Source organism: Ochotona curzoniae, unplaced genomic scaffold (genome assembly GCF_017591425.1).
Source record: "Ochotona curzoniae isolate NIBS_2020 unplaced genomic scaffold, NIBS_Ocur_1.0 patch14, whole genome shotgun sequence".
In the NCBI taxonomy this organism is placed as follows: Eukaryota; Metazoa; Chordata; class Mammalia; order Lagomorpha; family Ochotonidae; genus Ochotona; species Ochotona curzoniae.
Genome location: NW_024466684.1, coordinates 1,448,645 through 1,474,013, shown reverse-complemented (window position 1 = coordinate 1,474,013; position 25,369 = coordinate 1,448,645). Strand labels below are relative to the sequence as shown.

The following is a 25,369-nucleotide window of genomic DNA, read 5'->3' as shown; positions in this document are numbered from 1 at the left end:
GGCATTGGCGCTCGAGTGCCCAGTTACTCTGCAACCCCTGGCTGACCGGGAGCCACTGCTTTTGATGCTGTGGTTTCCTGTTGAACTCCAGCTGCTTATTTGAAAAGTTGGTTTTCCTCTCTATTTTGAGCCAAGGGGAGCATTTGGAAATGAAGGCTCTAGTGCCTGTGGGCTTTTGATGTTGTTGGGGTAGCCCATGAGAGACAGGAGACAGACTGGGTGGGATGGAGTAGGGTGGGCTGGGACCTGGTGGTGGGGTGGACTCCCACAACTGCCTGAGCCCCCCAGTGTGGCCTGGGGGCCCACTGAGACTCTGGCTTCATACCAGAGGGCCTCTGAGGAAGCATGGATCGATTCTCAGGGAGGAAGCTGACATTGGCGCTGCTGTGTCCGGCTGCCCAGAGGCCTGGCATGGGCAGAAGCCACTGCAGTTTTTTCTATTTTAGATTGGGTGTGTGGTGGGCATGCCCTGCTGGCTGACATCTGCTGCCACCCACCGTGGTTCCGCCCCTGACCGTTCCTGCCGCCTGCCCTGCTGGCCACCCCACCCCACCTGCCCCCGCCCTAGCCCCAGCACATTGAGCCTCAGCCGGCCGGATTGCCCCACTGTCTGCAGCCCCGTGATCGACCAGTGAGCTGCAGGAGATTTATGTCACTTGTTGCTTTGGAAAAAGAAAAATCGCTGCTTTAGATTGGAGTTCCTTAGCAGCCAGGCACATTACAGCCAACTCTAGAAAATGTCCTTGGGCTAACGTGGTGCATCCCTCTTGGCCTTGAGGACATCCTGGGACTCATAGAACATCCTGGAGCGGTCTAGCTGCATGCATGCATTCATTCATTCGTTTGTTTGATGATTCATTTGTTCAGCTAGCATCTTAGGTGTTTTTTGGGGACCGGTCAGCTATGCTGCCGGCCTAGAAGGCCTTCAGAGAGCTCATGTCTGCAGGGTAGCTGAAGGGAGCCAGTCAGGGCTTTGAGAGTAGGCTCCTAGGGGGCTGACTGAAAGAGGTCTGGAAGAATGGGTTGTCAGCTATCAAAGGCACATGTGGGCATTTTGTGCGGAGGAAGAGCCACCCGGTGTGAATTGGCCTGGGCAGGAAAAGGCAGGCAGAGATGGCACCGGTACCGGACAGACGCGCACAGAGGCACAAGGCAGAGCTCAAAGGAGTATGGGGGTGGGGAGGGGTGGTGCAAGGGAGGCTGGACCTGCCTGAGTGGCCTCAAATGCCTTGAGACATGGTGTCATCACTCCATCTCCCTTCCTAGAGGTGTCCGTTTGGGTTTTGCTTTTCAGCTTGCAGGTGCCTTTGTGTTTCTGTGAGGAACCTACTGGCTGGTGAATGCCGTGCATGGCACCCTCATGGAGGCCCCTTAGGGGAGGTGTGCTCATCTTTGGTGCACAGAGGAAGCCCCAAGACTGCGAGAAGCTGCAAACCTTGCCCAGGACCATACTGCTGGTGAAGCTGGGATTCTGGCCTGGGTCTGGGCAACCCCTTATCCTCACAGTGCTTCTAAGTCTCGGTGGGGGGCGGGGAAGGATGCTGGGACGCAGGGTTATTGCTATGCTCTCACTGTGGGAAATGCATGGGCTGCAGCCAGCTACACACAGCCCTCTCCCGCTCTTCCTTGCCATGTGGCTGAGGGCACCTTGCTGGTGAGTCATGCATGGGGATCCCAGGGATCCTGTTAGCACGCAGCTGTGCCTGAGGAGGCTCTTGCTCCTGGGGATACCCATTGAGAAGCATGGCTCCTCTGCAGCCATTTCTGCTCTGGGAACACTTGCGGGCTTGCCCTGGGCACCGCACTTGCTTGCTGTGTGCAACCGGCACATGCCAGCACTCACCCTTGGGCTCAGAGGTGTGTGCACAGCTTGGGGTGGGGAGGTCCCCTCTCTGGTCTCTACATGTTGCTGTAGTGGAATACCCTCCCAGACCCCTCCTCACCCATCATCCTGCACTGCGCACACAGACCAGGCACAGGAGCCTTTCTCTAGACATTTGGAGACCACAGCAGGCAGCTGGGCTCCTGTTGCTCAAGGTGGGGATGATTCTGTCTCCAAAGACATAGGCAGGTGAGACCTGCCTGATGTCCCACCCCCGCCTGGGGCACACCCTTGCTCAGCTGTCTGCCTGGCCCCAAGTGTTTCTCTGATTTGAAAGCGGGTAGTGGTTGCCATGTTAAGTCTTTTGACTTACCCAGATAAGGATTGTGCACATGATTGTGTCAACTGTGGTCCTCTCATTTTTGGGGGATGGATAAGCTGAGGCAGATTGGTTTCATGGAAAGGTAGAGCACCAGAGGGGGTTGTGGGGGACTCCTGGGTTCTTGTAGTTACTGGAGCTTCTCAGGTCAGAGCTGAGGCACCTGCTTGGTGTCTGCTGTTACTGATGTACACGATAACCTAAGGTGGTCTTCACTAAGATGTGCTCAGGTTAAGTGACAGGAAACCAGCCCATCTTGGATGAAGCATAAAGGGCCTTCCTGGGCACAGCTGGGAAGTCCTGGGAGTTCAGGCATGGCTGCATTCAGAGACTCAGAACTTGCTGTGTGTTTCTCAGACCTGCTGCTCTCTGTGTTCATTTTGTTTTAGAGATTTATTTACTTATTTATGGAAAAATGGAAAGAGAAAGAAAGAGAGAGAACTGATCATCTTCTGGTTCATTCCCGAAATGGCTGCAACACCTAGTCTGGGTCAAGCCAGAGCCAGAACCCAGAAGCATCCATGTGGGTGGCAGGTGCAACACTTGGGTCATTCCCTAGTGTCTTCTTAGGTGTGTCAACAGGAAGCTGGATCAGAAGTAGAGTTGCCAGTCTCCCTGGTGCACCAAGGTGGGATGTTGAAGTTGCAACTGTCAGCTTCCTCCACTGGTTTTGTGTTCATTTTGACATGCTTTCCATCCTCTGGGGACCACTCAGGCCTAACTTGCCTGCCAAGGAGACAGACTCTAAAATGGAGACCTGGATGATGCATGCCAGAACCCTGGGGAGGGTTCTCTTGAGGTCTGTGCTGTGCGCCTGGCACTGATCTCACCCACATGTGGGACCAGTGATAAGGGTCAGATCACCCTGACTCAGGAATGAAAGGGACTGGAGTGTGGGGGCAGGCACAAGCATTGCCAGCCCTCCCCCACGCCTGCCCCACCCAGGCTGCAAGCTCCTGGGATGCACTCTGACTTCCCCTTTCCTGGCTCCACCTGGACATCCTGTATTCCTCCAGAGGAGCCCAGGTCTCCCTATTCTCTCCAGATCACAGCTCCAACCATCCCAGAGATGTTAGGACCCAGGTCCCGGCTCCCTGCTGCATAGATTCCCCAGTGGTTCCTCCCTGAGGTCTCTCCCCTGCATGACCCTCCTCCCAAAACTTGTGTACCTCCTTCTGAGTGGCACTCCAGACCCCCCATTTTGGGACTCAGCCTAGGAGCCCCCAGCCTCAGCTGTCCCTGCGTCCCCCTTACATCTGCATTACCGGTACATTGTCCTTTCTGTTCCTCTCACTCTGGACTGACCCTGAGCCTTTGTAGCTGTATCCTTGCCCTGGCTACTCTGTTGTTCTCAGCTGAAGCGGCACCATGTCTGGGACAAACCCAAGCAATACCTTCCTCGTACCTCTGGCTGTGTCTGCAGGGTAAAGCTGAGAGTTTGGAAGGTATGCAGGGATGGAAGAGTGAAAAGGGGGTGGTGCTCCTATGGAGACCTTGTGCTCCTGCAGTCTAGGGCTGTTCCCCCAGCCCCCCACTTCCTGGTCTTCTCAGTGGGGGTAGGTCCTGGAGAGTGGGCCAGAGCACTGCTGCCCTTCCCACAGGACGATGCTTGTGCCTGCATGTTCTTGGCCCTGGTAGAACCCCAAGATCACCTCCTCTGGCTCAAACTCAACTGAGTAGGGAAGGGAAGCCCCCATGGGTTATCTGGGTCAAGGGCTGGATGGGCAGGGGGCAAGGAGACCTGGAGCTCTGGTCACTGCTCACCTGGTCCTGGTTAACTCACTCTTCTTGCCCACTGAATTTGTTGGGGTGGCAAGTGATGACTCTAAAAGCAGGGCTTTCATACTCAGGTACCTTGGGGGCCAGGTAGGGATGAGACAGGGCCTGTGGAGGGAGAGGGTGGTCCTGTCTAGCCCAAGCCCCATCCATGGCCCCATGGCCTTACTGCCAGCCCTCCCTCGGGCCTCCAGAGAGGCAGCACTTCTGTGCCATGTCTTGGACCCTCTGGGAGTTGTCTGGGCCCAAGAGCCCAGGCTCTCATGAGGAAGCCATGGTGGTAGCTGGTGGAATGCTGGGTATAGTGCTGGTGTCAGGATCCTGGGCTGGCCTGGAATCCCGGTGATGACCTTGGGGGTCAGGGGCTGAAGAACTCGGCCTGACTGACCATATCACCCTTTTCTCTCCGGGGCTATTTTTTTGCGAGGGGTGGGAAGGCAACAGATGGGGCTTTCCTGGGACCCTTTTCTTAGTGGAGTGTGGCTGGGGAGCACTGGGCACTGACTTGTGGCTGCCAAGACCAGGCTCACTTGTTGGGCTGGGGTTTGTGTTCTGGGTGGCCAAGCCACAGCCAACAGGTCCATTGCCTGACCTCCAGCATTTGTACTCTGCATCAAATGGTTATGGCCAAGAAGGCCTCTAAAGGGCCTGGCATGATGGCTCAATGGTTAAATCCTCACCTCAGAAGCCCCAGAATCCTATATGGGCATCGGTTCATGTCCTGGCTACTCTACTTCCCATCCAGCTCCCTGCAGTAGAGGGCAACCTGTGTGGGAGACCTGGAAGAAGCTCCCACCCCCTGGCTTTGGATCAGGTCAGCTCTGGCCATTACAACCATTTGGGGAGTCAACCAGTGAATGGAAGATCTTTCTCTGTGTCTCTCCTCAGTAAATCTGATCTGTCTTTTCAATAAAAATAAACCAATCATTAAAAATAACAAAAGAAATGAAAGAAGGCCACTGAGGGTTGGTGGGCTTAGCTTGGGGACATTCTAGATTGAGCAGCAACCTGAACCCCACTTGCTGGTCCCCCCGTGTGATTGCTCCCGAGGGGAACTCCTGACTGTGTGTGTGACTGTCCTCGCATCTTGCATGGCCCAGAGATAGCATGTGGAAGAGAGGAAGGACTTATTTTCTGCAGGTTTCCCACACAGCCCTGAACATTGCTTTGATTGAATAGACATAGGTGCCGGGACCTTTCTGTAAGCAATCACTGTGGCTCTGGGAATGTAACTTGCTGATTGTGGCTTGAGTCACATGTTCCACCCCATGGCCCGGTGTGGTAATGAGGGAAGCAAGGGCTACTGGGAGACAGAGCCTGGCAGTGTGGCCTCATCCCCGTTGCTGGGCCTGAGCTGAGGCCCTCTGCTCTAGGGGTCAGGGGTGTCCCAGGAGCCATCCTCTGGTCAGGCTGCTTCTTTCTTACACAGGGGTCCTGTCCCAGCCAAGCCCTGCAGTATTTCTATGAGCCAGGCATGGCTCCAATTCTATAGGGAGTGAGCCTGGGCTCTGGGAATGTATGCAGCTCCCCAGACCCTCGCCTTGGGATTCTTTAAGGAAAGGGAGGCCCTTGCCTGATCCTACGGGGCACCAGCTTGTCCTGGTCTGTCCTCCCACAGCGATCTGTCCCTTGTCTTGCAGTTCTTCTGACCTGAGGACCAGGTCTCTTGGCACCCCTGTGGCCTGGGCCTTCTCACTCTGGAGTCTTCAGATAGATTTACAGGGTACTCATCTTCCTGGGATCCTGGGACTCTATGGGCAAGGCAAGCAGGTCTTGGTTAGACTTTCTTCTCTGGCATGTGCAGGCTGCATGACCTTGTTCACCCGTGCCTGGGGTGTGTGTGCCTTTGCCTGTCCTATATGAAGGAATATATGGGTACATAGGTGTGCATGTGTCCCTGTACATGTGCACCCAAATCTGTGAATGTGAGCATGTGCAGTGTGTGTGCACTTGAACCTGTGTGAATGTGTATGAGCATTTAGGGGTGTCTGTGTATGCAGGTACCTCTGTGTGTGTGTGTGTGTGTGTGTGTAGGTGCTTGTGTATACACTTGAGTGAGTCTGTGTGAGTGTGTGTGAGCATTTAGATGTGTGTGTGTGTGTAGGTGCCTATGTATGCACTTGAGTGAGCCTGTGTGAGTGTGTGTGGACTTTGTTGTATCTGCATATGCGTGTGTGTAAGCATGTGCATGCTCTTGGCAGTGTTTCCTGAGAGGGAAAGGGGTTGAGGTGGGGTGGCTGTGCATTTTGTTCCCCTTCCACTGGGGGGCGCTCTGGAACAGGAAGTTCAGGCAGGCAGGCGTCTCCGGCTTTGCTGCATATGTCTTTTATTAAATGTCAGCTGTTCACCGGGCCTGTGGTGCTGCCATTAATATGGAGAAGTTATTACCGGGCCTGGAGCCGGCTCCTCAGGCTCATCTGTGAATTTCAATTACGATGCATGCTGTCTTCATGGCTGCAGAGTAGGATGCATGCTTCTGCTTTCAGGTAGAGGGCTGGGGTGTCAAGTACTGGGGTTCAGACCCTGCCAACAGGCCAGCAGGCTCTCAGGCTCCTCATTGCCTCCCCTTACCTCCCATCCCGCCCTAATTCCGTGGTTATCAGGGGCAGCAGAGCACTTGTGTGCCAGAGCAGCTACAGGTCCACAGCCAGCTGTGTGGCCTGCACACAGATGTAGCACAGCACACCCCACCTCAGAGCAGCACCCCCTCTCTGGGTTTTGGGCACATGGGGATATAGTGCCTTCTCAGGCCAGGCCTGGGTTTGGGCAGTTTTTGCATTTCCCTACCTCTAAGATGACACCAAAATAGGATGTGCTGTAACTCTCTTGTGTCACTGCTGACCAAGAGGTAGGAGATATTCTCATTGCACCTGCCATGAGGTGCCTCAGAGACAGACCCCTGCAGTGGAGGCCCAGCTCTGACAGCCCTGCTCTGTCCTGGTTGCTATCCTTTGCGCAGGAAGGAGCCCTTCTCCTGCCTGGCCATTGCTTTGCCTGAGTCACGGTGACCAAGCACTATCTGGTTAGTGTTGTCCCATCCTCACTCCAGGGTTGGGCATGTGTCTCGCTGATGCCCAAGCTGCATGCTCAGCCCTCTCTGGCCCTTTTGCACATGCTCTCACTCTTCATGGTCACATCTTGGGAGACATTCTGAGTGGCGAAGGTCTCCACCTGAGAGGCACTATCACTGCCCAGGGAAAGCGATGGCTGTGTGGAATTTGTGTCCAGCTTTGCTGTGTGCCATACGAGACCAGCCACCCCATGGTTCTGAGACCAGACAGTTTCATCTGGCTTTGCAGGTTTCAAATGTGAAAAAAGTGTGTGTGAGAATTCTGAACAAGGGGCTTGATGACTGTGGGATAACTGGTCCCAGCACACTGTCCATTGCTGCCTTGTGAATTCCATTCCAGGGAAGCAGGGCAATACTGGAGAGGGCTGTGGGTGCCAGCGTGACCAGCCTTCAGCAGCTCTGTGAGCCAAGTATTCAAGGATTCATCTCTGAATTTGAAGGTTTTTCCTTTGAAGACAGGGATGGGGAACCCCAAGAAAACCATCTGTACACTTCATGCCAAGTTGACCTAAGGTCCACTGGCCACTGTGGCAGGTACCTCTGCTTGCGTCATGCAAAGTTCCTGAGGTCTGTGAACATGCATGTTTATATGGGGCTTCTTGGCAGGGTTCATGGAATAAATTAAAACAGAGTTTATGTTGGTGCCACAAAACTTGAATTCCATGTCTTTAAAAGGTGTTCAAAAAGTCCCTGAACATGCTTACTATGGAAAGATAATAGGGATTGGTACTGGGGTATGGCATATTAAGTGCTTTCTGTAATGGCAGGTTCCCATATAGATGCTGACTTGAATTCTCGCTGCTCTGCTTTCAATCCAGCTTCCTGCTGGTGCACCTGCGAAAGCAGCAGAACTTGACCTACGTCCTTGGATCCCTGCACCCATGTGCATCTGTGTGGGAGACTCAGATGGAATTTCAGCCTTCTGATTTTGGCCTAACCAGCCTGGCTGTTGGAAACGTTTGGGAAGTGAATCAGCAGATAGATTTCTCTCTCTCATTTTTTTTTGTCTCCCCCTGTCTCTCCCTGTCTGTAATTCTGCCTTTCAAATAAATAAATCTTTAAAAGAAAAAGCTATATATGAGTTTCAACTTTTGGGGGGCACCAAAATAAACTTGCTTTTAAATTCCTCTTTTCACAATGTTTGAGAAAAACCTTATGCGTGTGTGCGTGTCATTTTTTCCCCCCTTCTTTCTAGTTATGTCACATCTCCATTCCTTTGAGATGAGTCTTGGGGTTATGTGTATTCCAGACTAATTCTGTTTTTCTGTCAGTCTGTACTGCATCCATCCATTTCCCATTACTATAATGAAATGCCTGAGACTGGATTACATAGAAAGGAGGTTTATTTAGCTTTTAGTGTTGGAGGCTGCCAAGTCCAAACAGCATGGTCCTGGCTCTGGTGAAAGCTGTGCCACTCCAGAGAGGACAGTGGCTGCATGGTGACAAGGAGCTGAGAGCACTGTGAAAATCGGCACTTTGCCATCTCATCGCCACCCACCAGGCCCACCTCTGAGAGTTCCTCTGGGCTCGGGGCACCACACTCGAGCACCCACCATTTCATTGCTACCCACCAGGCCTACATCTGGGAGGTCCCTCAGGTTCACAGCACCACACTGGAAGCTAGAGCCCTGGTGGACACACTCACACAGTGGCATGTGTCCATCAGTTGTGTGTGTGAAGTAGTGAGAGCTCACATGTTGGAGACTGGGAAGCTGCTCTGTGCAGTCCCATGGTGGTAAGCTAGGTGAAGCCCTGAAGCACAGGATGTGACTGTTCCCAGTGGAAGTACACACCTGGCTGCCCAAAGTTTGTGTGTGAAGATGAAGAGGAATTCGCTGAGAAAGTGCTGGCTGCAGATTGAAATGATAGCATGCTGGATCTGTTGGGGTTTTAACAAAAATATGTCTAACGTCAATTCCCCCTGTGCTTCTGCCTTTCCTCTCTCCTGCCTTCCCTTCCTTCTCTCCTCTCCCTTTCTTCATTTTCTCTCCCTCCTTCCCCCTCTCCTTCTTTCTTCCTCTCCCTCCCTCCCGCCCACCAACATTTCTCACACATGGTAGGGCTGCAGAAGTCGCCCTGTGTTCCCCCAGACAGTGCCAACCCAGCCTTGTTGCTGGACATGTACTCCTTTGCTGTAAGTCCTTCACACAGTTTTCTCAGCTGGTCACATATGTTTATTCTTCTTGATGAATTTTAGAATTGTTTTGTCAGGTTTGAAAATCCCTTGGGAGTTTGATTGACATTAAACTTTGAGGCTAATTACAGAAGGAATTGACATAATTTACAACCTTTACCAGGAACATGGTGTATTTCCTGATTTATTTAATTCTGCTATATTGTTGTCTCATACAGTATTTTACATTGTTGTTTTGGTTTTTAAATACAGGCTGCCCATTATTCTGAGTCAAGGTTATTTCAAGGATTTGGTTTTTCTTTTTGCCATTGAGAATTGAATCCTTTCCATCTGTATTTGGTATCCAGGAAGGCCACTGGTTTTTATACGATCATGTTTTATCAAGTGACTTGAGGGAACTCGTTAACCCTTTGCTCTCTTTGTGGATTCCCTCGGGTTCTCAGGTTACAGAGATGTTTTGACTGCGGATGATAAGTTTTGGCTCCTGGTTTCCCACCTGGGTCACCTGGACCCTTCCTTTCCAGGGCTGTGAGCTCTGGCGGTGGCTGTGGTGGCAGCATGGCTGCGCATCCTCCTTGGTGCCTGGCTCTAATGGGAATGCTCGGGGCGCTTCTCTGCTTAATATAATGTGTGCGTGCATGTGGATTAAGATGGATTGCAGGTGAAGGCAATATCCTCTGAATGCTAGTTTGCTGTGATCCTGGTTTCATCGGCAAAGAAGCAGAAATTTGCATATCTCCCCAGCCCTTTCCCACTCCCCTCACCAGCCAGCCAAAGGCATTGCTATCCCCTCTATCCTGTACTACCCCCTGCCAATACAGTCCAGTACCCTGTTCCCAGCACATGGGGTACAAGGCTTTGCTGAAAGTGCTGCTTCTGGTAGGATGGGCCCCGCCCCATGGTTGGGGGGGTCTTCCATCTTGAATTGTGGACTACTTTTCTACACCTGCACCCCATCCTCCCTCTCACAGGGGCCCTGGCTCCATTCCCAGCTCTGTCCCTCCAGGGTCTGAGAGATTCTGGTCAGCCTCGGCTGGGCCAGGGGTGTGTGCCTTTTCTGGTTCCCTCCTCCCCCGACAGCTGTCTGCAGAGCAGGATGCATGGCTGCTGACCCAAGACCAGCCACGGGGTATAGGAGTCCATGGCCCAGAGCCCTCCGGACTCCCAGCCATGATGCTGCCTGACTCCTAGGGCATGTGCTCATGTGACAGCAAGGGTCAGTAAGGCTGGCTGGGCTGGGCCAGGAAGAAAGGAATTGATGACCGATAGGGGCAGGAGGGATGGTCAGGCCTGCTGGCAGGTAAGGATGCAGGAAGTTGCCATGGGGGTGGTGGCTCCTGCCTGTACTTGGGTTCCCCACTTGGGAGTTTACGGTCCTAGAAGAAGGACTGGCCCCTTGCAAGCTCATCTCCTAGGCTTTCACTGTGGGCAGCAGGGGCAGTGGAGATGGTGGGAAGCTGGTGTTTCATTTCTGGAACTCCATGAACCCTGGGCACTGATCTACAGACTGGGTGGGGCCTGCTTCTCTGTGACCCCTGGTGGGCCCCCAGCCCCTTCCCTTTGGCTGAGGCCTGGCCACTGGTCTGAACTCAGCAGCCTCAAGCTAAGGCCTGACCTTCCCTGTGACCACTAACTATGATAGATGAGGGCTTGTTCTTCAGCCTCCACTCCCAGCTCAGACCTCCTGAGTGACAGGAGCAGCTTTTGTCGCACTACTCTCCCTGCGCTCCCTGGTGCTGATGCCCCTGGAATCACTCCAGTTGGTTGGAGGGCAGTATTGGAGGGAAGAGAGGGACTCTTGGATGATAATGAGATGACTTCTGGTGGGGGGGGGTGCTTGTACAATTCCAGGGGCAGGATTAAAGTGGGCACCCTTTAGTAGTACCCTCCCACCCTCCAGGGAGGGGAGTAATAGCACTTGTTGGAGACCTCTAGGGCTGCAGAGTGGAAGCCACTATGCAGTTATGGCCAGGTGGGACCATTGTAACAAACTGTGGAGGGCTTGGACTGTAGACTGGAGGTCAGCATCAGCCAGGCGGGCCTGAGTGCTTTCACCCTGCAGGGTCTGTGCTCAACTGCTCTAAGCTGTGCCTCCCCTACTACACCTCTGCCACCAATTCCCCCACAGCCCCAGTTGCAGCTGCAAGGAGAGCTGTCAGGTGAGGGGAGGAGAGCCTTGTGGGGGTTCCACCTCTGGATCCCTGGCCCACCCCTCCCTTCTCTCTTAGAAGCCCTTCTCTCTTCTTCCTCCCTTCCCCTGTCCTTCTCTCAGCCTCTTCTTTCCCAGAGTCTTGGGCTGGGATGCTTGTTGGGGTGGGATAGCTCAGGACTAGGGGCATCAAAGGCAAAGCCAGGGGAAGCTGCAGGGAGGCTGCTGGCCACAGAGGGTGGCTCTGCTGTCTTTGTAGGCTCTAGTGTCAATCTGCCCTGATTGACTGGTGAGGCTCAGCGTCCTCACTTGTGGCTTGAGTGACATCTGTCTGCCTGCCTGTCTGCCCAGCCTCTTCACTCTGCCCTGCTGGCGTCCCGTTCTTCTGGCTCTGCCAGCGCTGTCAAACCTTTCCCGTGGATTCCTTCTGTCGACTCATGTTGTAGACAAGAGTCAGGCTTTCAAAGAAGTTCTTTGTTCACTGTGTTGCTTTCTTCCTGATCTGACTGTTTAATATTCAGTTCCCTGACTCAAGTGATGCTTGTGCATTGCTGCATTTTTTTTTTTAAGATGGCTAACGCTGCCCCTTCCTTTAGGAATCTCTGCTCTCCATCTTCGTAAACTTCCAGGAGGTGATCTGGTTTATTTCTGGTCTCTCTGTTTTATCTATCTATGTATTTATTTATTTATTTGCATGAGTCCCAGGCTCTTCCATCATTGTTGCTTAGGAATGTGTTCAAATAGCTGATCACCATCATGGATCAAGGATCACCATTGTGGCTAAGAAAAGGTTGCAGCTGGTTTGGCCCACTTTCCAGGTGGCTTTTGGGTTTGTTTTCATGATCTGAAGCTGCCTCCAGTGAGGCTCTTCCTTCTGGCTGTTACCTGTCTCACATAGCTGGGCAGCCAGCAGCACCGTCTCAGCTAATCTTTGCTGAGCAAGTGATCGACATCTTCATGATGTTTAATTTTCAGAGGGAAATGAGAACATTGATTTGAATCTCTGAAATGTATCCCAGTAGGCTTATTCCTTGGTTTTAGAATTTTATTGCCATTACAAATAGAATCTTTTCCATTACATTTTACAGTGATTATTACAGATATCTAGGAATACATTTTTTTAAAAAAGATTTATTTATTTGAAAGGTAGAGTTAGAGTGAGAGAAATAGAGGGGAAAGAGAAGAGAGATCTTCCATTTGCTGGTTCACTCTCAAGATGGCTGAAACAGCCAAAGTTGGACCAGGTACTCCATTTGTATCTTCCATGTGGGTGGCACAGGCCCTAGTACTTGGATACTTTTTTTCTCTGCCCTTCCGGTGCATTAGCAGGGAATTAGATTGGGAGTGGAGCAGCCAGGACTCGAACTGGCACTCATCACGTGGGATGCCCATATCACAAACGCAGCTTAACTTGCTGTGCCACAATGCCAGCTCCGAGGGATACTTTTGATGTACAACATGTGCATGATCATTTCCTCAGAGCACGTGGCACCTACTTGTTGCAGCTGAATGATATTCTCTAAATCTTTATGTCTCCCTTACCCATGAGCAAACAGAGCAGATACCAACGATGTGTTTGCAGAAATGCGGCCCAACACTTGGCGAACCCCAGCCCCAGCACTGCTGCTGCCCTGATGTGACCCCCGGCCTCTCACCTTGTGCTTCTGCTCACTGGCTCCCAGCGGCTGGCATCTCACCCTGTGTTTCAGCATATCAGTCTTCCGCAATGGCAGTGGCATGGATACAAACCACAGATAATCACCAAAAATCCTTTCAAAATAAATCTCTTGCTTGGATGTTTCCCATGTTTGCATTCCCAGATATCCAAGGGTCTAAATTTATTTTGCAACTAAATGTTTTCATGGAGTTCCTTATCGTTATTTTTTTCTTTCTCTTTGGATTTCTTTGTGTGCATGCGGGTAGGGAGGCTTTTCTAAGCATGCAGTCATCTTCTGCAATTCATAATATATCAGTGTGTGAATATATTCATTCACTTTCTTACTATGTGGGCTAGATTGTTCAATGGAATTTGAGTAGTTTTGCTTTTTGAGTCCTTCTGTATGGGAGCCACAACTGTGTGGCCCCCTCCAGGCATCTAACCCAGCATCTAAGGAAGCGGAGGCCCAGGGTGACAGCCCAAGTGGACAAGTCAAGTTCGAACTTGTGCCAGGGAGCTTTTCCTTTCCCTGCCGTGTTGCATCTGGTAGACCCTCACCCTGGGACATGCCTTGCATGGTTTTGTGCGTCCCTTTGGGGCTGGGGAGCAGCTCTTAACCCTTGGTGGGCTGGGACGTACCCTTGACACTTCCAGACCCCTGCTGTGGCTAGGAGTAGTGTGCCCAGACATGTACAAGGTCAGGTGTGGCACTGCGAGAGCAGCTGCGTATGCCATATTTCTGCTGTGACTGTGGTTCCAGGGGCCACTTTCAGGAGATGGTTAGCGCGTAACCTGGGAGTTTCATGCACATGTGGATTTAGGAGCTCTGATGGCATTCCTGTCTTGCCCCTTCCCAATGAGCTCCTATTCTGAGCTTGCCTGTTCCTGTCGTGCAGGGCGGGTGGCCTTGCATTCCCTTGAGCTGCCCCTCCCACCTACCCACGTCCAGCCACACCTGATTGCATTCCTGGTTACTAATAGATGTCTCCCAGAACTCCTAATGTTCAGTTTCTACAGAAAGCTTGTTGAGGAAAGAGTTGCTTGGCCCATGACCTGAGGGTTGGCAGTGAGCAGAGGCTCCACCTGCATTTGCTCTAGCTCTCCTATCATCTTCAGCCATGCCCATTTTCTGCTCACTTCCTTTGTGAGTACCTGAGACTCTGCCCGGCATCAAGGTGAGCTCTGCATGTGCTTTGGAGCAGGCTGTGTCTGCCTTCTTCCTTCCTGTGGCTTCAGTCAATGGCCCACTGGCTCTGGGCCAGATCCTGATGTGGCACCCAACTCCATCCAGTGTGACTCCAGTTCCCTCCAGCCCTGACCACATGTCCCGTTGTTCCTCTGTGAAGAGTAAAAGTCGGTTGCGGTGACTGCCTTGCCGGGTGGTGACACAGAGGATGACATTCAGCCTGGCCTTGGTGGCCAAGTATTGTTGTCACTTTGAAGTAATGGCTTCCTCATGGTGCGGTGGGTAGGAGCCAGGGCGTGAGGGGGCTGAAGCTCATGCCGCCAAGGGCTTGCTCTGTGGGGTGGCTGGGATGGGGTTGGGGAGGGGCACAGGCCTGGGTCAGCTTGTACCCTGCCCCTATCTTAGGACACTTGGCCAGGCCAGGCTGTGACTGTTCTGAAATGGAATTCCTGGGTCAGAATCAGGAGAACAGATGTTTACGGGAAGAGGCCAAGAACTGCTGACATCACCCAGAGTCCCTTAGGAGACAGCTGAGGCCGTGGGTGCCCCCCCAACAGCTTCCTGCTAAGACCACAGGCTCCTGGGCAGCTGCCAGACTGGGGGTGGACACACACATGCACATGCGTGCACACACACACACACACACACACACACACACACACACACCCCTCCCCCTCCAGACTGTCCCCACCTGAACACAATTAGTTGGGATATGGAAAAGATTTCCATCTGGAAGGAGAGAGGAGGGTCTCACAGGAGGGTGGGGAGCTGGAAGCACAGGCCTAGGTGGAGCTGGATCCTGTGGGCGACAGGGGCAGTTTTCGTGGCTGGAAAGCAGGGACAGCTGTGGGCCAAGTACTGGGGACACACACATCCCTTCCTCCCGGTTGTCTGAGCCTGTCCTGGCCTTGACTGTGGAGCCTGTGATGAGAGGCCACTGGGCCTTGCCCTATCCTTCCCATCCATACTCATGCAGCCGATGCCTGCGGCACAGTGACCAGATTCAGACTCCTGTGGTTGCAAGTGACATAGAGCACAGTGTACATTTGCTTGGACCAGAGGGGGAACTTATGGGCCCTGGGAACCATTTCCACTCTGTCTCAATTGCAGTGGCACCCCTTAAGCAGCTCACTTGGCTTCCAGCCACTCGCCCAGGACCACCCAGCAGGATGTCAGCTGGTGATCTGACACTTTCTGTCATTGATTCAGGCTGGGTCATGTGCTAGACTTTCAGCAGCAAATCCCTGTAGTCAGGAAAAAGCTGGGTTTCAATAGGCCAGGTCTGGTCACACAACCATGTTAGGGGTAGAGTCTGTTGTCTGAACCGCTGCGCTGGGAGGGGTTGGGAAGGCTGGGCTCCTGCTGCATTTTCTGTCTCTGTGACCTCTGCCCTGGTTCCTGCTCCCAGCTTCACCTGCTCTCCGGTGATATTCAAACTGCCTCCATCCTGAGCCTTTGCTTCAGAACAACAGCTCCTTTTTGCCCACTGAGTATTGTACAGACCTTAAGACCAGCAGTCACCACATCTTTCCTTTTTGTTTATTTTTTAAATATTTATTTATTTTTATTTGAAAGTTAGATATACAGAGATAAGGAGAGACAGAGAGGAAGATCTTCCATCCAATGATTGACTCCCCAAGTGACCACAACGGCTGGTGCTGTGCTGATCTGAAGCCGGGAGCCAGAAGCTCTTCCAGGTCTCCCATGCAGGTACAGGGTCCCAAAGCTTTGGGCTGTCCTCGACTGCCTTCCCAAGCCACAAGCAGGGAGCTGGATGGGAAGCGGAGCTGCCGGGATTAGAACCGGTGACCATATGGGATCCCGGAACAATCAAAGTGAAGACTTTAGCCGCTAGGCCATCGTGCCAGGCCCTCTTTTTGTTTATTTTAAAAGCAGATTTATGGGCCCGGCGCGGTGGCGCAAGTGGTTAAAGGTCCTCACCTTGCACGCCCGGGATCCCATATGGGTGCCGGTTCTAATCCCGGCAGCCCCGCTTCCCTTCCAGCTCCCTGCCTGTGGCCTGGGAAAGCAGTCGAGGACGGCCCAAAGCTTTGGGAACCTGCACCTGCGTGGGAGACCCGGAAGAGGCTCCTGGCTTCGGATCGGCATAGTATCGGCCCGTTGCGCTCACTTGGGGAGTGAATCATGGGATGGAAGATCTTCCTCTCTGTCTCTCCTCTCTGTATATCTGCCTTTCCAATGAAAAAATAATAAAAATAAATCTTTCAAAAAAAAAGCAGATTTACACAGAGATGGAGATCTATTCGCTGATTCACTCCCATAATGACAATGGCTAAAGCTGGGCCAAAGCTGGTAGCCAGGAGCTTCTTCTGGGTCTCCTGTGTTGATACAGGGATCCAAATATTTGGGCCACTCTCCATTGCTTTCCTTGGTGCATTGGCAGGGAGCTATACTGGAAGTAAGACAGCCAAGATGGGAATCAGCATGCATACGAGATGCTGGCACCACAACACAGTGGCTTTACACACGGTGCCGCAGCGTTGGCCCCCAGTCCCTGTTTTTTCTAGCCATCATATTCTCACCTTCCTTCTATGCTGTAGACCTGGACAGAGCTCAGAAAGGAGGTGCATTGCCAGGCTCTTGCCCATGTTGGTGCAGCCCTTTAGGGCAGGTTGAAGGGTCTTGATCCTTGGATGTGACCAAACCTGAAAATTACCCAAGGAATGGTCAACAAGTCTGTGAAAATTCAGTATCACGAATCACCAAAAAGTGAAGTTCAGACCACAGTGAGCTGTCCTCCACCCCAGTTAGACTGGGTGTTATGGGAGAGACAGAAGAAAGCAAGCGGTACTGGTGAGGCTGTGGAGGCAGAAGAACTCACACACTGCCGGGGGAAATGTAAACTACTAGGAAGGTCCCTCAAGACATTAAACGTAGAAACACCATGTGATCCAGCAGTCCCACTAGAATGGAAATTGGAATGTGGAAGAGACATCTGCATTACTGTTTGTTGTAGCACTATCCACAATAGCCAAGTCATGGAAACGGTCCAAGTGTCTACCAGCAGGTGAATGGGTGAGGAAAATGTGGGGCATACACAGAGTGGAGTATCACTCAACCATCATGAGGACAAAGCTATCATTTGCGATGATTTAGATGGGCCTGAAAGACATCATCTTCAGTGAAATAAGTCCAGCACAGATTGACAAGTGGTTTATCATCTCATCCATGTGGACTCCGACAAGTGGGTCCTGGGGAAGCAGAGAGTAGAGCAGTAATTGTCCGAGGCTGGCAAGAGAAGGAGGAGAGAGAGGTTGATCAGTGAATATGAAGTTACAGTAAGACAAGAAAACTGAGTTTCTGGGGTTCTCACGCATAGTAGGTGACCTCAGATCCTCATGATTGACACAGACGTTTGATGATTTCACAGATACCAGAAAAGAGTGAGTTTTGGGTGTCCTCACCATTAATCCATGACATAGGCTTAAATACCAGACCATGTCTTTGTTGCAGTGTGGACAAGTTTCAAAGCCATGTGAGCTGAATAAGCCTCTTTTCTTCTGAGGCAGCCTATCTGAAGCATTTTGTTATAGTAACAAAAAGCTAACATGATGTATGTATATTGAAGCATCTCATGATTATGCCATCAGTATACACAGTTTCTATGCATCAATACAAAAGAATGAATAAGTAGATACAAACCCAGACAAAATGATCCCAGGGCAGGTGATGGAGGACATGGAAGCACTGCAGACCATAGGGTTAGGGCAGAAAGGGTAGAAATGCCATGGAAACTGCTGGACTTGTGTGTGAAGTTCTGGGGGTTCCCATGTGCCTCTTTCAAAAGCCTTCCTGTCCATCTTGTGGGACTGACCCCAGTTACATGGCTGAACTCCTTTGCTGGCTACTTATCACCTGTTTCATGTCCCTCTTGTATAATTTGGCAAGACTCCTGGACCACTTCTCAAAGTAATTCCTTAAAAGGTTATTGATTTTCATCTACTTGAAAGGTAGAGTCTCTCTCTGTGTCTCTGTCTCTTCTCTCTCTCTCTCATACACACACACACACACACACACACACACACACACGCTTGTCTGTCTGTTGGTTCACTCCCCAGATGCTGGCAACAAGTGTTGAAGCAAACTGAAGGGGTCCAAGCACTGAGCCACATCTGCTGCCTCCCAGGATGCATTAGCAGGAAGCTGATACATTGTTTTTAAAAGATTTATTTATTTTTATTGGAGAGGCGGATATACAGAGAGGAGAGACAGAGAGGAAGATCTTCTGTGCAATGGTTCACTCCCAAAGCGGCTGCAATCACTGAAGCTGAGCCAATCCGAAGCCAGGAGACTCTTCCGGGTCTCCCAAGCGGGTGCAGGGTCCCAAAGCCTTGGGCTGTCCTTGACTGCTTTCCCAGGCCACCACTGGCAGGGAGCTGGATGGGAAGAGGGGCTACCGGGATTAGAACCAGCCATATAGGATCCTGACACATTCAAGGTGAGGATCTTAACCACTACGCTATCACGCTGGGCTGAGCTGATACGTTTTTAAGGCATACAACAGAATGCAATGGAACTGAATTCTATAGAAATTGTTACAATAGATGCATATGCTTGCTCTTTATCATCAGAGCTTTTGTCTTGCTAGTACTTTATTGAGCTATAGTTCAACATACCATATATTTCACTTGTTTAATGTCAAAATTAGTGGCTTTAGTATACATTCACAACTGTGTGCTCATCACCATGGTGACTTTTAGAACATGTTCATCACTCTAAAAAAAACTCTACACACACTTCGCTGATCATGAGTTACTGCTTAGCTCCAGCTCTCATTATCCACTAATCTACTTTGTCTATAGATTGGCTGTTCTGGGCATTTAATGTAAATAGAATCATACAGTTTGTCCTTTGGGGCCTGGTTTCTTTCACTTTGCATAATATTTGAGGTTCATCTATGTTAGAGCCCTAATGAAAACTCCAGTCTTTTTTTTTCCCTTTAGATTTTTATTTTGAAAAAAAAAATTTAAATGCAGCAGGGGTTAGGGTGGTGGAGCAGTTTAAGCTACCACCTGCATGACGAGCCTCCCTATGAGCCTCCCCTTTGAGTCCTGGCTGCTCCACTTCTAATTAAGCTTCCTGCTAATACATCTAGCAAAGCAGCTAAAGATGGCCCAAGTGCCTGGGCTCTTGTCACCCATGTGAGAGACCTGGATGGAATTACTGAATTCCTGTTTTCAGCATCAACTAGCTGGTGCCATTGTAGCCATTTGGGGAGTGATCCAGTGGTGGAAGCACTCTCTCTCTCTCTCTCCTTTTCTCTCTATAACTTTCAAATATATAAACCTTTAAAAATACAGCACCATGTAAAAAAATACAGCACCATGTAAAAAAAAATACAGCAACATATAAAGAGTTTAGAGTGCATATATTTTAAAGTTTCTAATATTTCATCATACTCACTTCATATGTGGATATTGTACACATAAATACACAGAATTTTTTAAAAACAGGAATATAAATATCATGTGGAATTTATGACAAGGATGATGACGTGAGGTATGCAGTGAATATTAGGGTAGAGGGTATAATTCAGTGGAGACAATTGTTTATCAATTTCTAGGTACCAAATACTACAGCATTCCCCATGTTTTGATGTTTATTTCAGCTTACACATATGAGAGAAAACATCTGATATTTGTCTTCCTGTGTCTGGCTTATTTCATTTTGAATGCTCTCCAGGTCTCTCACTTAGTTGCATAATAGTTGAATAATATTCTGTGGTTGTACCACACACACACACACACACACACACACACACACACACACACACACACATCTCCTATCCACTGATTCACTCCCCAATGGCTGCAATGGTCAAGGCTGGACTAGGCCAAACCAATACCCTGGAATTCCATCCAGGTCTCCCATGTGGGTGGCAAGGACCCAAGTGCTTCTTTTCTGCTTCTTTTCTGCTTCTTTTCTGCTTCTTTCTCAGGTGTACTAGCAGGGAACTGGATCAGAAGTGGAGCAACTGGGACAGGAACTGGTGCCCACATGGGATCACGAGTGCCCATATGGGGTGAGGGTATCACAGGCAGCAGCATATCCTGGTATAACTCAGCCAAGGAAGAAATAAGTGAACGGCAGCTCCTCAGGTCGGGGGGTTCCTTGCACCTGGGATGGTTTAGCGTGGCTGATAGTTTTGTGGTTTCATATGAAACACCCAAAGGCAGGGAGTGGAGGCGCGGTGACCCAGTCACAGGCGGAGCCATCGTCCTGCATATCTCCTGGAACCGTGCACACAGTTAATGCAGGCTGCATGGAGAGTGCGTCTTGTGCACTCTGTGAGCTGCTGCACACATTTCTGCCTTTGCAGCTTCCATTGGGGAAGGCCAGGATATCTGGGTGCAAGGAGTCCATGTGCCTGAAGAGCTGAGGCAGAAATCAAGGAGGAGCACCTGAAGGCTTCTGAGATGGAAGGGTGAGAGTTAGGCAGGATGGATGAGCAATCTGCAGGGGGCTGCATGCTAGGGAGGAGTGGGGAGGCAGGGAGAGGTGGAGGTGAGGACACTTCGTATGGAGGCTATGGTGCTGTCACGTAGGGAGGGTGGGGCCAAAGGAAGAGACTGGCTGAGGGGGGCAGAGCTGCTTGGCCCCATCCTTGTGGGAGGGAGGTGGAGGAGGCAGCAGAGTTCACAGAAACAGGCTGCTGAGGCTGGGGGAGGTGAGAGAGTCTGCATTGAGTTCCATGCTCCGTGAGACAAGCTCAGCCATGAAGAGGGACTGGGTCACACTGCTGGGAGCTGGTGGACATTGGACCCACGGGCTGAGCCACTGGGGAGAGTGCATGGAAGGGGGAGTGCTCTGTGGCACCAGTAAGGGATGCATGGAAACACTGGGCCAAGGAGAGTTTGCATTCGGAGGAAGGGCTGTATGCACACGTATTTGAACTTGACCACTTTGCACAGGGTGTTGGGCATCTAGACTTTGTTCTTGCTCCTGAAAGACAGAGGCAGTTTGAAGCTATGCAAAGAGTCTACGAGACAGGAATTATTCTTCAAGAGTCAGACATACAAGTGCAATGGCTTAAGCAAACGAATTTGGTTGATACAGCTGCAAAAAACAAAAAAAAAACAAAAACAAAACAAAACAAAACCAAAAAAAAAACCCAACCAGAGAAACAAACAGAAAACCCAGATCTCTGGTTTTTTGTATGGCCGAATCCAGGTACCATACCAGGTTCTCAGTCAGTTCCTTTCACCTTGTCTCTCTTCCTCTCTCTGTTGAAGCCTCCTCGGGCAGGCCCTTTGCTGTGAGGAGGCTGCCTGGCAGTTTTACACGTAAGATACTTGGCAAATCCACTTTGCTTTAGCAGAAGTTCCAACATGAGCCCTCCAGCTTTAATCTGATGGATCAATGTCTTAGTCCCTCTCTCTCACCGTAACAGACAGGATACTGGAGATAGGAAAGCCACATTGAGGCCTCATGGCTGGTGATGGAAAGTGGAAGGCCATGAGCACAGTGCAGAAGACAAAACCCGGGGCAGCCCCACCTTTCGGCTGCTAGTGCACTCCGGCTATCTGACCCACGCCCTAAAGGGAGAGGTCTTTAGGGCGAGAGGGACACTGCCCTGTTCTTAGGGGCATGCTGTGACCCAGGCCCCTCCCAACACTGACATGACAGGGCAGAGTATCACCATTTGTTACTATTTTATGTATTTTTAAAAGATTTGTTAAATTTTGTTATTATTTATTATTATTTTATGTATTTTTAAAAGATTTATTTACTTGAAAATTAATTAGGAGGAGTGGGGTGCATCTTCTGTCTGCTGGTTCACTCCCCAAATGTCTGCAGTAGCCAGGACTGTGCCAGGCTGAAGCCAGAAACTCCATGGAACTCCATCGAGGTCTCCCACGTGGGTTTGGGGGCCTAAGCATTTGGCCATCCTCTGCTGCTTTCCTAGGTGCATCTGGCAGAGAGCTGCCAGTTTTGCTGGGGACACACCACGGTCCAGCCATGACTGTGGCAGCCTGTCTCTGAGCTGTGTTGTCTGAGGCCAGGTGCTATTACATCATTCTGCTTTCCTGGGTTGGGTCCTATGCTCTTCTCCCCTGCAAAGGGAGGGAGGACCGGTGTCTTCTTGGGGACCACTGTATTATCAGGGCTGTGGAGTCTAGGCAGGTGCAGGGCTCCTGAGCGAGAGGTTGAGGCAGGGCTTCAGAACCCCAGGAGGCTGGCAGGGGAGCTGCTGTCTGCTAGGATGAGGAAGGAGAGAGAGGAGGACTTGGAGGCAGGAGCCCTTGTGGCAGCAAGGGTTTCTTCTCCTTGCTCTCTGGGCAGCTGGGTTGTTTGACAGGGGGTTGGCTGGGGCCAGGCTGCAGGAGGTTGGTCGGTCGCTCTGCTGCCTCAAGAAGTTGCATGGGGTTGGTCAGCGCGAGTGGCTGAGTGTTGAACAAGTGCTGGAACCAGACAGGTGGTGTCCAGCTTTGGGAATTAGAGCACAGGAATGGTCACCCGTGGGAGTCTGGCCATGTGGCAGGCTGGGTACAGAGGCACTGATTGACTGAATGTGGCCTGAGAGCAGGCAGTTTGGCCAGAAGGACTTTTGGGGGGGCGTGGACTACACTCATTCTTATGTTAGTTCTGTGTGGCTGCTGGGGTAACAGGGTCACACCTTTGCCTCAGCAGAAGTTGGGGGTGGATTCTGTTCTACTGATACATGTGGGTGGGGGGCTGGATGAGGTGGGGACGCAAACTATGCAAGTGATTGAATAAATACAGTTTTGTGGAGTGGTGAAAGCTGGGAAAAGAAATGAGCAGGTTATGAGTCTGGGTGCAAGCAGCAGGGTCTGTGTGTGTGTATGATGTGTGGGCATGCATAAGGCTGTGGTGTGTATATAACGGTAATGCCTGTGTGCACATGCAGAGGGCATGGGTACGTGTGATGCATGTGTGCGATTTGTATACCTCACGCACTTGCACCTATGTAAAACACATGGCACACAGGTGTGGGATAGGTGTGCAATGACTGTGTACAGGTACAGATAACACGTATCTCAGGAATGTGTGAGTAAAGATGTGCCTTGCATGTTTTTGCCCATGATTCATGTGCACCTGTATAAAATGCAAGCATGGAGCCTTTGTGCAATGCCTGTGCATGTGGGTGTATTAGGCATGTGGATGCGAGCATGTGACATGTATGTGAGTACACCTGGCCATACGTGTTTTGTGTCTATGTAGGGACTGCAACATGTGCCTGACTATTGTGAGTGCATGCCTGATGTTTGTGTGAATGACTGAGGCCTCTTCTCAGAGTGCACAGCACGTGGGGTCTTTCTTGCCTAGTGACCTCTGACTGGCCATGGCTTTAGACTTAGGGGGACTGACCTTCCTGGGAAGTGCATGAGAGGTCTCCATCCCAGAACCTGAAGGGCAGTACACATTGCACCAAAAAGGCTGCTCTGAGAGCTTCAGCTGCACCCCAAGCCCAGGTGGGCTCTCTTGACCCTGCAGGAGTTCTGGGCAGGCACTGTCCCTTGCTTCTCTGTTGTCTCACAAGGACAGATGTCAGGGACTTCTAATGACCAGGCATTCAGGAGGACAGAGCCCCGGCTCCACACAGCCCTGGATGCCACAGGGTCACTAATGCTTCCACCTCTACCCCCTCCCCACCCCTCTGGCTCCTGTGAGAGAGCAGCTGAATCAGTAATTCACAGTGCGTTCGTCCCTCCTGTCTGTGCCTGTCTGGCCCGCCCTGCACCTCGCCTGCTTCCCTCCCTACCTGGATCTATCCTGCTTCCAGGCTCAGCTTCCTGCTGTCTTAATGAGGACCTGGCCCTCTGTGTGCGATGCTCAGCAGTGGGCATTTAATTAATAATCTCCCATTGCACACGGCTATGAATTCCTCACTAATTGGAACAGGCTGGTTAAGCTCTGTGATGGATGACCCTTTCTGCCAGCTGAGTGGCCATGTGTGAGGGTCTGGGTGCTCCTGTGATGGTCCTGGCCTGGGGCGGTGGGGCTTGCTGTCTGCTCTTTGGCCAGTGGTCAGGGCAGAGATCTCATCCAAGCAGTTGCCTTGTCCCTGACCTTGGGGAGGTCATGCAGTTCTACTTGGGAGGCTCCCCAGGGTCTATTCCTAGTGTCCTGGCTCCCACCCTAGGCCCAGGGAACCTCAGTGGACTCCCAGAACCTTCCTCTGGCCTACTGCTCACTTCCCTTCATGTGATTCAGCCACTCCCACTGACACCCTGCGTTCCTGATCTTCCTGCGTCACCTGGCAGAGGGCCTGTCCAGGGAATCCCAACCAGGCACCACATCTTTGGCTTCACAGATGTTAAGATGATGTTTCCCCAGTAAACCTCTACCCCGCTACCCTCTAGTAACATGGATGGTACCAAGGCTGCAGTGTCTGGGTGACCTGTAGGCAGCCCACAGCAAGAGCTGGAGGAGTACCTGCCCAGGGCATCTAAGGCAGGCTGGAAGTTCAGCCTGCCCTCCTACCCTGCCCCACCACTCTGGGGCTCAATGGCACCCCTATGAGGAAAGCTGTTTGAGCTCTATACCCAAAGCTGAGGCAGGGGTAGAAGGCCCAGGGGCGGATGCACACTGGGCAGGACAAGCTGATGGGCATGACCATAGCACAGTGTCCATGCACAATGAGGATGCACGCGTGCGTGTGTGTGTGTGTTTGTGTGTGTGTGTGCAGGCAGGAACTCAGCTGCCCAGCACACCCAACCCTGTGATTCAATTGGAGCTGGTGCACAAGATGGGTTTGTGGTGATGCCCTCATTGACTTTCTATTTTTTTTTTTAGATTTATTGATTTTTATTTGAAAGGCAGAGTTACAGAACCAGAAGCGGAGGGGGAAAGAGAGAAATCTACCATCAGTGGTTTACTCCCCCAGTGGCCATGGTGGTTGGGGCTGGGCCAGGCCAAGGGCCAAAGCCAGGAGCCAGGAGCTCTCTCTTGGTCTGCTGGGGACTGGCAGGGGTCTAAGCCATCCTCCACTGCTTTCCCAGGCATGTTTGCAGTGAGCAGGGTTGGAAGTGGAGCAGCGGGGATTTGAGCTGGGTAAGGGATGCTGGTGTCGCAGGCAGTGGCTTCACCATCTCACCACAGTGTGGGCCTGGTGACTTTGACTTTCTTTGTAGGGAATGCGCGCGTATTTATGTGATAATCGTCTGTAGGCATGCCTTGCATAATCCTCAGAAACAGGTGGCAATTTTGTCA

General features: G+C 51.4%; 1 protein-coding gene and 1 pseudogene across 2 annotated transcripts in view; both read left to right on the top strand.

Moving 5' to 3' along the window:
- LOC121166446 overlaps positions 1 to 25,369 on the top strand; it is a 1,182,205-nt pseudogene that overhangs the window by 868,991 nt on the left and 287,845 nt on the right.
- The window catches only part of LOC121166429 (A disintegrin and metalloproteinase with thrombospondin motifs 2), a 180,670-nt gene that overhangs the window by 2,084 nt on the left and 153,217 nt on the right, over positions 1 to 25,369 (top strand). The gene's annotated exons all lie outside the window — the stretch shown is intronic.